Source organism: Nyctereutes procyonoides, unplaced genomic scaffold (assembly GCF_905146905.1).
Source record: "Nyctereutes procyonoides isolate TBG_1078 unplaced genomic scaffold, NYPRO_anot_genome, whole genome shotgun sequence".
In the NCBI taxonomy this organism is placed as follows: Eukaryota; Metazoa; Chordata; class Mammalia; order Carnivora; family Canidae; genus Nyctereutes; species Nyctereutes procyonoides.
Window position 1 is genome coordinate 19,711,379 of NW_026575121.1, and position 12,343 is coordinate 19,723,721.

At 34.2% G+C, this 12,343-nt stretch overlaps 1 pseudogene; it reads right to left on the reverse strand.

Moving 5' to 3' along the window:
- LOC129516442 (CBY1-interacting BAR domain-containing protein 1-like) overlaps positions 1 to 11,148 on the reverse strand; it is a 51,507-nt pseudogene extending 40,359 nt beyond the window's left edge.
- Between the last annotated feature and the right edge of the window lie 1,195 nt (positions 11,149 to 12,343).

Here is a 12,343-nt window from a genome sequence, read left to right on the forward strand (position 1 = left end):
TGCTGTATCAATTTTAATTCAAATCAACACACAAACAGTACAGCCCATGACTATTATGATGACTATAATTCTACCAGGTTTTCCATCAATTTCTCTGCATGGTCCCTTGTTGGCTCCTACTGAAGCAATGGGCAGCTGTAGAAGGAGTGCCCTCTGCAAAAATTAACAGCTGTGTGAATTTCAACTTTGGAAGCAGACCATCAGTGAAACTGAAAAATAGAGATGTTTTTTCTTCCATTGTCACCCTTCCACTTATTTAAAAGGCACAAATAAACTGTCGGTATTTACCATTTTTAAATTGTCCAGAGAAATGGTGGGCTCTTTATCCTCAGCTAAATAGTTTGCTCTTGGTTCTAGAAATCTAGGATCATTTGGTATAATCTACATTTACATAAAAAAAGTCTCTTCCTATTCTTTGTGACTTGATTATTAGGATTCATCCAGTAACTGCTCTCTCTCCTTACCTTTGATGTCTTTGATGCTTTTGCAGATGATCTTAGAAGAGTAGATAAGAACTGCATGTTCATGTGTAGGAAAATCAACAAAACAATTCATTAGATAACTGACTTTTTCATCTGAGCTGAATCCATCAAAAGACAGGTAATTAATTACTTTGATCATCCTTTTTCTTTTTATAATAATTGGATCTGGAAACAGCCAATCATAACAGAAATGTCTACAAACACATGGTGAAATAAACAACCATTTAACTATCTTAGTAACCTGTTAATTCACTGTTTTTTTTTCTAAATATGGTATTATTTTCATTCAAAGTATGGCTTAACTTTATAACCTTAACGTCTTTTGTCTTTAAAAATCCACATTTAGGAATCCACATTTTCTTAAAAATACAAGAAATGTCTATATAAATATCTATACAAAGATGTGCATACACAATGCTAATAACACCATGATGCTCGGTTCCAACCTTCTAGTCTTTCAACAGTGTCACATTAGAAATAGTGCAAAACATTATTTAAAACCTGATGATCCCCTTTACTATTCTAAAACTGCCAAAATCTCTCAAGATTTTCTCACCTTAAACCCTAACATGACGGCTGTATTCCATCACAGTCATAGTCCTAGGGGTTTATCATGGTCTCTTCATTCATTTTCTCTCCTCTATGCCCAACCATGCTTAGTGTGATCCTTATTGTTCATGGTCATATTCCCAGCCTTCACAGTCTGCTAAGTAGGATTACACTGTCCTTATGGCTCTTTTCTTCCTCGAAAATGCTATTCTCAGACACCCGGAAAGTCAGGATATGGTGAATAAGTTTCCACACATGTTCATCTTTATCTTGGAAGAGACAAACACTCTATATCTATCTATGCATCTATGGATCTACTTATCTACCTACCTATCTACCCATAAATTGGTCAGTAATTAATGAAAATGAAGAGAATGTTTATAGGAGTGAACTTTATTCAGGCACAAAACTTATTAAAGGACAGTACCTGATGATTCCTAAAACATTGGTAAAGAAAAACAGTTCAAGACAATTGGTGTTTTAAGAGTTTGTAGAATACTGAAGAATATCATTAGGACATATGTAAAAATCTTAAGAGGCATTATTTAAAATAGTAGGATGATGATGAGTTTTGTTTTCCTATATATTTCTCATTTTTTTAAGATTTTTAAAATTGATCATAGATCAATTTCAATAGGGAAAAATATAAAAATTGATCTCATATTTATTTTTTTAATTATTTTTTTTATTTATTTATGATAGTCACAGAGAGAGAGAGAGAGAGAGGCAGAGACACAGGCAGAGGGAGAAGCAGGCCCATGCACCGGGAGCCCGACGTGGGATTCGATCCCGAGTCTCCAGGATCGCACCCTGGGCCAAAGGCAGGCGCCAAACCGCTGTGCCACCCAGGGATCTCCCTTGATCTCATATTTAAAGGAAATATAGTCCAATCCAGAAAACAAAAGGAAATAAATATCCAGAATAAATTTATGCTGAGATATGTTTTTGTATATTTGTTTTTAATTTTATTTATTTATTTTACAGAAAGAGAGCACAAGCAGGGGGAGCGACAGACAGAGGGAGAGGGAGAAGCAGACTCCCCACTGAGCAGGCAGTCCCATGTGGTGCTTGATCCCAGGACTCTGGAATTATGGCCTGAGCTGAAGGCAAAGGCTTAACCAACTGAGCCATCCAGATGCCCCTGAAATATGTTTTGAAATTATATATCTTTCTCAACTGAAGATGAGGTTTCATCCCAATAAACTTGTGGTTACGTTGAATATAGAGTTAAGTAGAAAATGCATTCGATACACCTAACCTATCAACCTACCAAACATCATAGCTTAGCCTCACCTGCCTTAAACATGCCCAGAATGCTTACATAGCCTACTGTTGGACAGAATCATCTAAAACATAGACTATTTTATAATAAAGTGTTTAATATCTCATGTAATTTATTGGATACTATACTGAAAGTGACAAACAAAATGGTTTTAACTGTCTTGGTTGTTTACCTTCCTGATAATGTGGCTAACTGGCAGCTGAGGCTTTAGTACTGCTGCCCAGCATCACAGGAGAATACCAAGCCACCTGTATCTTGCCCTGGAGATCAAAATTCAAAATTTGAAGTAGAGTTTCTCTTAAATATATCACTTTTGCACCATTGTAAAATGAAAAAAAAAAAGGAAGTTAAACTCTCACAAGTCAGAGACAGTCTGTCCTCAAAACTTCTTACATTTTTAAATATTTACTATGCATTTCTAAATAGTTAATATTTTAATGTTTAATCATTTTCTGAAAAAATTGTTATGGAGTATTTTTCATAGTTTCAGTCTTTTAAAATATTATGTCACCGTAACTATCCTTTCTCTGCTAGACTCTAAATTCAATCAAGCCATGCGTAATGGTATGTGACAGCCAGCGGAGACCAAAATATACATATATTTTTTTTCCTAGGCAAATATCCCATTTAGTATTGACTAATTTACAGTTGCAATGTTCTGGATTTCATACCACATTTTTAGTTAACCTTTCATTTTGACAATAATGTTTATCCTTCACCACTTTTTTGTCTTCACATCATACCTGTGGAATTCATTATGCTCTCCTTAGTAACAGATGTTGCTTCCTGAATATTCAGTCTTTACATGTGATACTTTCAGTATTTCAAAGATAACATATTCTACTGAATTGTGTTAATTTATGGTACTAAAGAGGTTTATCTAGTTTGTCCTGCCTCTTCCTCTGAATCTGAGAAGGATAGAACTCTCCCTGACTCCACTTTGTCAAGATGTAAATATTTAAAAACCATATCCCCAGATTATTCCTATATTGCATATAAAGCCAGCTGCAGGATGGCTTTGGTGGTATAAATGGCTTTAGCTCTTTTAAGTTTATCTTTTTAGCATTTCCCCTTGATTGTATTCACAGAAACTAAAATGGAATGTGCTTGCTTTACAAGTACATCTCAAACTATCTACCCAACTCTACATTTCCAGGTAGATTGATACCACGAGCCATTACTATGTAGACATTTTAGGGTTGCCAAGAAACATTTATTTTTTATACCCTAAAGTAGCTTAAGTCTAGACATACTTTTTCATTAGGATTTAGTTCAGCTTCTGCATACTTTTATGGTTTTGGTGTCTTCATTATTGATTTGAGTCAAACTCTGGTCCTTTCATCATCTTGAAAAGTGGGAATGGAAAGTTAAGGATTGGGAATATGATTTATTTTTTTAAATAGAAGAAAAGATTTATCTTCCCTGGCTTATGCATTCTTTGTTATAGAGACTCTTCCTCTAAGTTAACATTGTTTGCAGATAGAGAAAGAGCTAGTCACTGCCTGAAGTCGTGCTTTTCTCTTCAAGACTTCATTTAGAAAACATGAAGAGAAAAGTGACTCTTTGGAATAACTACAGGAAGTAAAAAAGTGCTTGAGGAGACCAAAAATATTTTTAATAATTTTTTTTAAAAAAAGCAAAAACCACAATCTCATACACACACTATTGGTGAAGTATAACTAAAAACAAAATATCCTGCCAAGCCAAAAAACCTCTACACAAAGGTAGAAGAGAAAGAAAACAGTTGCATTATTGAATAAGAATTAAACCAGAATGTGACACCCATCAGACACTGTACTAAAAGAGTGCAAAGACAAAAAGAAAACTCTCCCTTTTATGTAGCCAAACAGATGCCACTCATTTACATACACACTCTCAAGATAAACAATAACTAGTCCTCAAGTAGGAGGATTTGATATCATCACTTGTTGCACACAGTTCATCCTAGATTCACCTTGTCATTGAGATGACCATTTGTGTTAGCTAATTGGCTTTAGCCAAGGGAAAAGAATTTCTTCACATCTTTATGACAGTAGGCATTTTTGCAAATTACAGCAAAGCCCCCACCAAAGTTAGATTCCTACCCTCCCACGGAAACGGGAGGTTAGGAGTGCTGTCTTCCTTGATGATTACATTTCAAAGGTCCTTGGGCAAGATATCCCTGGGTCACAAAGCTGGCAAGAGGCTTATTTAGCTCTTAAAAAGATTTATATGCACTTAAAAGAGACAGAGAAAGAACTTAAAATTAATATATTTCTAATGTAAATGTTCCATGAAAAGAGAAATAGAATTTCTTTCCTTATTCTCAACAGGGAGAATTAAGCCTCTTATTTTAAATTTATATTTGTTTTTATGACACACACACACACACACACACACACACACCACATGCAACAAATGGAAGTTGCCTGAGTACAGAGAATAGCAAAGTAGCATACAAATATGTTGTTTCTCTTTGGTCTTGCCACCCTCTTAAGCTTTTATACCTTACCTTGCTAAAATGGAACAAGCACCCTTTAACAACATTTTTAGATATTTTGCATTGGTCACTTCTACTGATACCACTGCAAAGATTAAAGAGGACTTTGTATCCAGATTGGGTCTTTAGACCTAACCTCTGCTTATTGATTGTTCTGTAAAGTAACACATCCAAAGCATCACACACTCAGCATGACATTTCAGCTATTTTATAAGATATATTTTATGTCTATGGAAGAGATCTCAGGAAACCAACAAGAAAGTGACTGATATGCAGAGTCGTTTCAACAATTTGTTCTCCGACAGCTTGTCTATACCATGAAGCCAGAGAAACTTCCCTCGAGACCATTTCTTTTCTGGAAGCTTTCCACATATTCCACTCCTATTTCGGTCCCAACTATTTCCTTCATAGACATCTGACAATTTTGAGCTAGCTGCTCTTTGGTCTGTGTCTGGAAAGTTTTAAATTTGTTTCTTTTCTAGACTCCCTGCTTGCATCCTGCTGCTAGCACATTTGGTTATTAAGCAATTACTCTTGATTGATTCTGTTTGCTCCAGTCTTTTTGTTTCCAACTTCTGTTAGAAATTTCCCTCCATACCTTGTGAATTGACTCCACGTATAATTCAAAGATCTCAGATTATTTCCTTTACTATTTGTGTTTCATTACTAAATATTTATCTCATTAAATCATTAGCGTTCTGAATTATTTGCATTATCCCCAAAATATAATACTTATCATTTATAATGGAAAAATATATTAAGGGTAGTGTAGTTTTATACTAGCTGGAAGGAAATACAGGATAAAGCATATAATGTGTCCCTAGTTTTACTGCCAGATGGGGCCTCCCATGAAAGTTAATTTCATTTGAATTTATAAGGAAGAAATGTTCAATATCATTTAGAGCTTTAAATTTTATAAAAAAAATTTTTTCTACTCCACATCATTTTCCTCAAATTTTATAGAAAATTAAAATAAAGAAAAAAATAATTATCAAAACAGAGATTTAAGCATTTTGTAAGTCATCAGATATAGCTGCTGAGTTAAAGCACAGGAAATGGGTAATCATAACCTTTTACTTTCCCTAAATCTGATCAAATTCCATTGAATTTAATTTTCAAGGACTGTCTGGTTTTAGTTGATAATGAGCAAGCAATAGTCCTGAGCTTCAAAATCATTATTGATTGCCAGAAGGGTTGAATTAATCTGATTGAGTCTACTGCAGTCTGGTTCAAAGATGGTTAGATAAGGTAACAGATTTAAAAACTCACTGGACTGAAAGCTGTTGTAAGGTCATGGTCATCCAGCCTGTCAAATCCTTCTTTATGCCATCTACAGCAATTAAATGTGGAGGTCATAGATATGTATAACTGGGCATAAGTAGTGACACATGATAGAGCAATTAATTCTGGACAATTTTAAAAATTTTAAATTCCTTTGTGATACCTTTTTTGAGAAATGTTTATAGTATTACTGGGCAGTATTTGCTTTTTTATACTTAATGAATGGAGAGCCATGAAGTTAATCACATAGCACTATTGTTAACCAGGAAAGTGCCAGTAGAACTAGGATTTGACTCCTCAATCTTAGTTGAATGAATTTCACTCACGTGTAATTCATTAAATATTTAGTTGGCTCCATTCTTCACATTTTAGATGCAAAGTAACTTTCTCAGGAAAACTTTATCCAAGCCCTAACATGCATTAGAATTGATCTCATTGCTGGATTTTTCCAAGTTGCGTATTTCTAGCAGGCATTTATCCCGGATGTGGTTTAATATTTGCTGGATAATCTGTTGTTTGTCCTCCTATTGGAATTTATAAAAGCAATAGCACTGCTGTTTTGGGTAATTTATATTCACAGTGTCTAGACCAATGAATTGTACCAAAGATTTGCTCAAAATTATTGATCAATTAAATGCATTTGTTATATTAATCTTTTTGCTTATGTAAGGGTTGTGTAGAATATCAAGTATAAAAGATACTGAGTTGGAATTAAGCAGTTTTACAGGTTACTCTGCTCCTACAATTCACAACATATCTCTTCATTTCAGTCCATGTAGAATAATGATACACTGGTGTGCTGGAAACATTTGAGAAATTGCTATTTTTTAAAGTCAGATTGAACTTTTCCTTTTTCCCTACCCCAAAGATGAGCATGGTCATATAAAAATTATTAACCATTAACATTTATATGTTTATTGGCGGATATCAATTTCAAGTGTCTTGAAATAGCAATGTCTCTGTTCAGGAAGAACCACTTGAGTGGACTTTTGGTAAATAGACATTTATTGTCTGGAATGATGGAATTAAACAATTCTATTCTGGTTTTTTCTTTTCTGATTTCATGAGATCTGTTTTATTTAATTTTGTTTTGCTCTTTTCCTGCATAATTACCAGTATATTAAGATGAACATTAGTAAAAAAAAAGGTGGGGTAGTGGATACTGTTAGGAAAGATATGGAAAGAAAATGATCAAGGAAACAGACTTCATTTACACATTAAACTTTGTAGGGGGCACCTAGGTGGCTCAGTGGTTGAGAGTCTGCCTTCCTCTCAGGTCCTGATCCCAGAGTCCTGCATGCCCCCCCCCCCCCCGCAGGGAGCCTGCTTCTCCCTCTGCCTGTGTCTCTGCCTCTCTCTCTGTGTCTCCCATGAATAAAAAAATAAAATCTTAACAACAACAACAAAACCTTGTAGAATGTCGAATCAACCCCCATATTTCTGGTAATATAATGTATTCTTAAGTTCTGTAATACATATACTCCATGGTTTTAATTCATTCTGTGGTTAAATTAATAGAAATCATAAAATTTATAGCAATACTGTTTTATATATGAGTAAATTCAATGAATAAAAAGAACTTAGTAACTCTGCTTAAAATTATCCCTAATGGGAGACTAGCATAATTATCACAGATATGCCAGTAACAAAACATATTTTTCAGGAACTTCAGCTTCAAAAATATTCATTCTTTTTTCATCTCTTTGTCAATACAATTCTGGATTTCTCTCTCCTTCTCCCTCTTTTTCCCCTCTCATTTTTTTTCTCATGTGAGTTAGATCCTGTACTATATGTCTTGTTGAAATTAAATTGTCACTTCATCACCATGACACAATATTCATATAGTTTTAGTAAAACTAGAAAACTCATTGTTCTTTTTAGAAAATATGGATAATATTATGGACCACTATTTTTTATTTTTGTATTTCCCCTTCCTGTTAAAGAGTAGGTACATCCAGTGAATCTTTGAACTTAAGCATCTAGGAAGGGAGAGATCTATGGGCAGAGGAAATCTTTGAACTTGGCCATTGTGATAGCACTGGAGTTGATTTTAATCCAGCATCTGCATCATTTGAGACTAATTTGAATCAATAGAAAAATCATGTTGAGAATGCAGAAACATTAAGAAATTTAATACACATTACCGAAAACATAATTTTAGAAAAAATTGCATTATGAGTGATATTGTCTCTGGACTCATACATATTTTATTCAATAATATGCAGATGGAAATCTTTTATAAAAGGGTTTTTAGACTTGGGGAGCCACAATTAGGCTATCTTCTGATATAAATTTCTAACTCAGTGACATAATGGCCAAAGAACAAAAACCACGTAATACTATTTGAAACAATAAATCAAGCAAATATTCTCAAATCAATATTGGTATTAAAGATAACTTTATATTAAACATACAATTTCAAAGCAACTAAGTGGTTTTCCACAAACTGAAAGAGTCCATTATTTTGGCATCAGCTTGCTCACTTTAAGAATGAATAAGAGCGAATAACTATGAATCCTAAACTAACCCACAACTTATTATGGCATAGATATTTTTCTGTACTTTTTGAAGATGAGGACACATTTAAGTCAAACCTTAAACATATATATTGTTTGACCTTGTTATCTATGAATTCTAAACTAACCCACAACTTATTATGGCATAGATATTTTTCTGTACTTTTTGAAGATGAGGACACATTTAAGTCAAGCCTTAAACATATATTCTTTGACCTTGTTATCTATCTTCAATAACTTTAACAAGCACATAGAGTTATATCAAAACTTCAAAAGCTACTTTTACTACTTTTTTCTAGAAAGCCTTTATTTTTCCGTCACTGAAAATTGCTTTTTGTGATTATCCCAAATGATTTTGTAAATTTCATAATTTTTATATGTTAACTGGTATCCATGAAATAATAAGAGTACAATCCCTATCCAAAGAAACAAAAGCATTGGACATACTGAAAATCTCTGATTAAATTGATTATTTTCAGGGATAAAACTACATACTGCTTCATTAGTTAGATGGTAGTTTGGTGAAATTTTTATAGACTTTTAATGATTTATGGTTTTCCATGACGTTTTCTTAGGCAAATTCCACCAAATTATAGCTTTCCAAAAGTTGTAGTATTGTGAATAATGCTTTAGTATGATAGCATTTTCAATTTAACACCCAAATCAGGCTGAATGTACCTTTCTTTTTGAGGGTAAAATGTATTCATAGTGCTTTTAAGAGACTGATATCCTAGTTTCCTGTTACCTTTAATCAAAAGTAATTACAGACTTGTTGAAAAGTTTATTACGTATCAAATAATGAAACTTCAAGTTGTAGTAAAAATGAAAAAAATGTAAAGGAAAAAAAACCTTTTTGATTAAGGCTTTATGGAATAGGATTTGTATTTAATCAGAATTACTAGAGTTCCTTTTTTGGTGATGAGTGCAAAAGAAGCAAGTGGAATTTTTAGATCTCTTGTTTTCTGACATCTTCTTTTATTGCAACTTCAGCCATGTATGGTGTGTTGATATGAGATACTTTTGAAGCTCATAATCTTTTTTTAAAGAATGGAAACTAGGGATCCCTGGGTGGCGCAGCGGTTTAGCGCCTGCCTTTGGCCCAGGGCGCGATCCTGGAGACCCGGGATCAAATCCCACGTCGGGCTCCCGGTGCATGGAGCCTGCTTCTCCCTCTGCCTGTGTCTCTGCCTCTCTCTCTCTCTGTGTGACTATCATAAATAAATAAAAATTAAAAAAAAAAAAGAATGGAAACTACACAAAAATCACATATTGCTAGATAGGGTGTTGAAATTATTGGTTTATATTTCTTATAAACATCATTTCTGGTCAGCATAAATTTCCTTTAATTTCCATTTCTAGTAAGGTTTCATTTTGAGATTTAACATTATGAAGCCATTATAAAGTTTTATAATTTAGTAATTCTGGATGCCAAATCATTTAAGATGAAAATTGAAACGTGATGTTTATGGAAGAAAATTGATTTTCCTCTTCTGTAATGTCTAAATCTTTGTTCTCCTCCTCATCTTCTGCTTGTTAATCCTTTCTTAGTTGACAGGTGGATAACTGTTCTGTTCCAGAAACACAGTTAGCTGATGGTAATCTTAAAAGAAAAAAAACGATTTTATTTATTCATTTGAGAGAGAGAGTGAGTGAGAGAGAGAGAGGACAAGTGGGGGGAGGGGCAGAGGGAGAGGGAGAAGCGGACGCTGGTTGATCAAGGAGCCCATGTGGGACTCTATCACAGGACCCTAGAATCATGACTTGGACTGAAGGCAGACCCTTACTGACTGAGCCACCCAGGCGCCCTGACAGTGATCTTTGAAGGGGTCACTTTGAATTTCCGTTAACAATATTTAAACTGAAAAAAAAAAAATCTAAACTGGATGAATGGTCTGGTGGATATAGAGAATTTTGGAAAACCTCTAAATCCTCCTCATCAATCTTTTGTATGTTCTGGTAGGCAGCAGTGTAGACTTTTAATGCTTTGCCAAGAAATAACATTTTGGTAATGATACATTCTGAAAACACAATCTTTATATCTTTTATTTTCTGCTTTCCAAAATTGTCAAAAATTTCCTCCAAAAGGCAAGTTGTTCAGGTAGGATCCATAGAAACTCTCTGCAATTTGGCTTCTGCCTGTGAAATGATATGTTGAACATCAGGGTTTTGCTGACGTGTTCTTCCTGAGTTAACTGTTTAGCTTCTCTATTCCTTTCTATTAATGTCACTTTGAGGTCATCTGCTTTCATTTTTACAAAGGCACCATAAACCTTCAAAGGTTCAACCACTTCAGCTGCAAATCTTTCCATCTCTGTTCATTGATAATCCTAAGGTGTGGCAAACTCATCAAACTTTTCAGGCCCTGCTTTAAATTTGAGGTCTCTGTAGAGGCAAACATGCTTATTTCATGCTCAGTTTGCTTTGTCTCGCAGTCTAGCGGTTTTCTGCACATAAGCAGTGAAGATTTGGCATTGCCCTCCACAATGCGTCTCCACATTTGATAGCATCTTGTGGTTCTCTGGTTTGAGCAGACTGGTTTTCCAAGCAGCACCTCCACATCTTGCCTTGTGCTCCACCAGATCCCAGGCTGGGGCTTCTGACCTGGACATACACTGAGGGGCAAATTGCCATTCCCTGGAGCCCCTCATTTTTAATGTTTTATTTTCTAATTTTTCTTATTTTGTTGTAGTAAAAAAATCATACAAAACTTTTCATCCTAACCACTTTTAAGTGTATAGTGTGGTAGCACAACTATATGCAGTTTGTAGTGCAACACATCTCTATAACTTTTTCATCTTGCAAAGCAAGTTCTAAACCCACAGAACAACTCCCCTTTCTCCCTCTCCCTCACCTCTGGAAACCACCAATTTACTTTCTGTTTCTAAGAATTTGACTACTTTAGATACCTCATATAAGTGGAGTCATGTAGTATTTATCGTTTTTTGACTGGCTTATTTCACTTAGCACAATGTCCTTCAAGTTTAGTATTGTAGCACAGAACAGGACTTCCTCAGTAGCATCTAGAATGTCATAATTACTTTGATGTGTTTGCTGAAAAGTTACTTAAGCAATTCAGAATGATTTTTTTTTTACATTTTAAAGCAAAGAAACTTCTTTGTGAATGATACCTAAGGAGAATGCCCATTATATAAAGTGATAATAATGATCATTTAAGTATAACTGTTTTATGCACAGTTTTATTTAATAATATTTTTAAAAAATTAATGAGTACAATGAGTCACTAAAATTATCTTAATAATATGATGACACAGAATGATATGAATTCACTTTTTCATTTGAGTTCTACCTCCTGTGGTGCGCACAGATAGAGCAGATGCTCTCAAACTTTTACTTGCATACAGGCCACATGTATTATAATGACATATTCTATTGAACAGAAAGGAGTAAAATCATTTCCTTTCTAAAAGTGAAATATTTATCGAAAATGGTTGTATTATGCAAAAATGATGTCCATTAAAAGTATGATACACAAAAATTGAATTTAAAAATATCCCCTGTGCCTAAAACAATAGTTATAGTTAATAAAAATTCGTAAGAGGTCGTGCTTGGTCATGCGTAGGGAACAAAAGAGACAGATCTCAAACTAATTCTTGTTTCTAGCCAGAGTAGATAGCAGTACTATTCATTTTTTAAGAATAAGAAACTTATGGGAGGGTACTAGTTTTTAAAGAGGATAATAACTTCAGTTTGGAAAATCTTGGGTTTGGGAGATCGATGAGTGTTCCAAGTAGAA